Consider the following 3,925-nt stretch of genomic DNA (forward strand, 5'->3'; position numbering starts at 1 on the left):
ACACAAAGAGCTTATAGTATTGACTCTTCTTTGGTTTTTTTTAATGCCTTGTTTGCTTTAATATGTTTAAGGCTTGTGAAAGATGACAGTGGTTTTATTGGCATTTACAAATCTAGTTCTCAAGCAGTAACACTGGCAAAGCAAAAGTTGTAACAGTGTACGCTTCTCCATGAAGCCCTGCCAACATGGTTTTCAACACCATCTCATCCTGATATTTATTACAGTTTGTACTACCTTGTCCAGTGGAGATGTCAGGCATGTTTATCCATAGTTTCCTGGAACATTCTTGGAGTTCTTTCAGGCAGCCATACTCATGTCACATGCGCCATTTTTCAATACCACTAGTACCACTGACATTAAGCAAAACTTTAGCACTTCCTTCCCCAGCCACAAATTAATTTATGATTCCAAGATGAATACATCTGATCTTCCCAAATCATTGCTACTTATATTTTCCAGTCACTCTATTGATAATTAAATTTAAGGCATATTCTCTGTCTGGTCTTCCTTGTAGAAAGTGTTTGGCCATGAAAAATTTCCCAAGATGCTCTCCAGTAGACAAAAAAACCCCAACTCTTTGCTTTCTCTGTTCTGGTTTTATTGTGATTGCTCTTCCCACCCAGCCTTAAATTTCTGTGGATCCTCAGGATTCTCTTGCAGAATTTCTGCTCATAAACACTAAAGGTACTAATAACGATTCCTTTTTGGTGGTTGTTGCTCTAACTCATTTTGGTCTCCTTGGTATGTTTCCACATTTCATGGAAATTTAGGGTTCTTTCTGTTCCCTTTTTTTTAGACACAACTTCCTTTGTGCCCATCTTTTTGGAAGGTGCCTTCTGGTGTGTTTTTTCTTATAATTGTCCTACTCCTGCGGTTTAATTGTGTTGGCATCCTTCAGAGCTTGATCCTGCACTGCAACCAGAAGGGTAAACAATTGTACAAACTGTCCTACAACAAACTCCCAAAGAACATAATGTAAACAGTGGGTTATGGACTTGCAGTGCACCCTGTAATTTTATTCACAATGTACTGCTAGTCTTACTACTAGGAATAAAACCAGTATTAAGCTTTCTATACAATAACCACATTCCAAAGCACAACAGGAAGCACAGAGCAATCCAAGTAATCAAAAACTAGTCTCATAGCATAGGAAAAAGAACCTCTGCCCAATCTTTTGGGAAGTGCCTATTCTTTGCCCTAATTCACTGTTACTATACGGAATTAAAACTATTAAGTTTATAAACACTACTCGGAATCATTTCAGTGTGACCAACTGAAGTAAAATTTTAGGACTCTTAAATAGGTGGGTGCCACATTCAGGCACCAGCCCCATCACATACTAAGAGCTGCATAGTGGGAGCTTGAATTAATTTGTCAAAAAAAGCCTGAAGGATGCATCTGATTAATTATAAGGTTATACATGAGAAAGTATTTGCACAAAACAAAGTATTTTCTAAGGTAACTAATGTATGCTTGTCATAGGTTAGCAAGCATAGTCCCGGAAGGGACGTCCTTGCTGAGGGGTGCTTACAGTTTCCTCTGGGAACTGATAGAACCTATCAGCTGGCCAGTTTGAATATGGACAATTCTCTAAGCCACTTAAAGTTGTGATCACCTCTGTTATCCACATTTAAGAACAGGCAAACTCCCCCTCCAAGCTCTCTCTCGTTTCCGGCAGAGGAGATGCTTAAAGCTGAAATTCTGTTGTGAAGCTATGATATATCAGAGTATCCTGTTGTAATTTCATGAAGATATGGGGGGTGGAGTGTTCAACTCGTGAGCAAAAGCACCTGCGCTGAGATAGGCAGATGCTGACGCAGCTGTAATTTCATGAGAAGTTTGGACAGGGAGAGATGGACCAGATGAGGACTTTTTGCTCCAAATGGGAAAGGAGAAAACCTCAGTCCGTAGAGATGAACCAGATGAGGACTTTTGCTCCAAATGGGAAAGGAGAAAACCTCAGTCCCTAGAGATGAACCAGATGAGGACTTTTGCTCCAAACGGGAAAGGAGAAAACCTCAGTCCCTAGAGATGAACCAGATGAGGACTTTTGCTCCAAATGGGAAAGGAGAAAACCTCAGTTCCTAGAGATGCTCCCAGAGATAGTCCTAACGATGAAGATGATGAAGACCCTTTGCTCCCAGGGAAGGAGAAGGGCCTCTGTTTTTGTTTCTGAACGGCTCAACCTTAAAATTGTACCCCAAAAAACTTCAAGAGTGGACCCTCGAAAGCAGTTGCGGGAAAAGCTGCAAGTCGGGGGAAAGGACTCACACGCAGGCAGAGAGACTCCTCTTCCTAAATGGACTGAACAATATTTGGAAGTGGGCGGCTGTCTCGTTGTGATAATGTTTTCATAGCATGAGCAAGAAGAGACTTCTCTTTCTAAATGGACTGAACAAGGTTATTATGGCAGTGGTAAACAGACTGAACATCTCAAGGGTTGTCTTTGAACATTGTCAGTGGGAGAAGGGAGGAAGGTGGGGGGAGGAGGAGAGTTCTGAAGGTGGTATAATTTTTTTTTTCTTCTTCTTTTAGGTCTGTTAATAAACTTCTTTATATTCTTTCAAGTTTGGTGCCTGTTTTGCATTTCTCCTAATTCTTATCTCACAGCAGATAAACAGTAATGAGTATTTTGGACCAAACCACTACACTAAATTGGTGTTTCTGCCCGGTTACAAACCGAACCCGCGACAATGCTCCAAACAAGAATTAAAACAAAATCACATTATTCAGGACACTATTGTAGAGCACTTGGGTGTTAGGTACAGAGGCTTCAGGAGGAAATTGCTACAGTAATAAACATAGAGAATCTGGTAGAAGACTACCTTGAAAACCTACTATATGCTTTATCACACTCTGCTTTAAAACAGCTTAATTCTCTGTTTTTACACAAAATTCTTTGTATAGTCCAAGAAAGAAAATAACTGCTACAAATCATGGGAATTGCATCTTAGGCCTCTCAAAGGTTCTTTGCTGAGTCATGTCATCTGACTAGTCACACAAGAATACATGTCAGCTTGTAGCTTGTCATGGAGATGATTAGAGATTTTTTTTGAAGGAGCTGAAACTAATGTGCTTAAGCTATTGAACAAAAATGTCATATATGCTCTTTATGTGCACTTTGTTCTCCATATTAAATCATATGCATCATAGATCTTTAAGGACAAAATTACTGATGCACAGCACACTTGCTCTTTTAACCAACACAGTTTACCCTAGCAAAGTATTATCAAATATAGGAGTTCTTAAGACTATAGAACAGAAATTAGCATGCTCTATTTTCTTCTGCTATTTAGTTGTCATCTCTCAGGGATTTTTTCCCTATAATGATTTAATCTTGTTGAAAATTTTGGGTCCACATTCTGATGATGCCCTCCAGTAACTGGAGTAAGTTCCCAAAGTTAGGTGGATTTTTTTACTCTTGTAGGCCCTACATTTTATGTCTGGCAAAACTTCATGAAATTAATGACTGCCTCCAATTTTTTATCAATGCCTGCTACTTCCTGTGGGTTTTTGTTTAAGATGTATGGGTTTTTTGCATGGCTTGTTCCATGTTTCCAACGCATCTTTCTGCTGGAGGCCATTTGGCCTCAGCTTGATAGTGGAGGTATCTAGAGACTAAACTTTCAGCACAGTTATTCTGCATCTTTTAACTAGTTTGGCCTCTTCACTTGAACCTCAGTATGTTCTTTATCTGATTTATCACTCTTTACACTAAATTACCCTCCCTGAGGAGAATAGTGAGGCCTCGCCAAAAAACCTGATATTAAAAAGCAACCACAGCTATGACATCGAACCTGGTTTTCGCTACGCATCCCTCCGAGAAAGCTTTCCTGGTGCCCTCCGGGTAAACAAGGATTGAGTAAACTCGAAAACTCACAAACTCAAGGCAGAAGCGCTTACTTTCTGGAATGCTTCCAGTGAA

This window comes from Corvus brachyrhynchos, unplaced genomic scaffold (genome assembly GCF_000691975.1).
Source record: "Corvus brachyrhynchos isolate BGI_N302 unplaced genomic scaffold, ASM69197v1 scaffold255, whole genome shotgun sequence".
NCBI lineage: Eukaryota > Metazoa > Chordata > Aves > Passeriformes > Corvidae > Corvus > Corvus brachyrhynchos.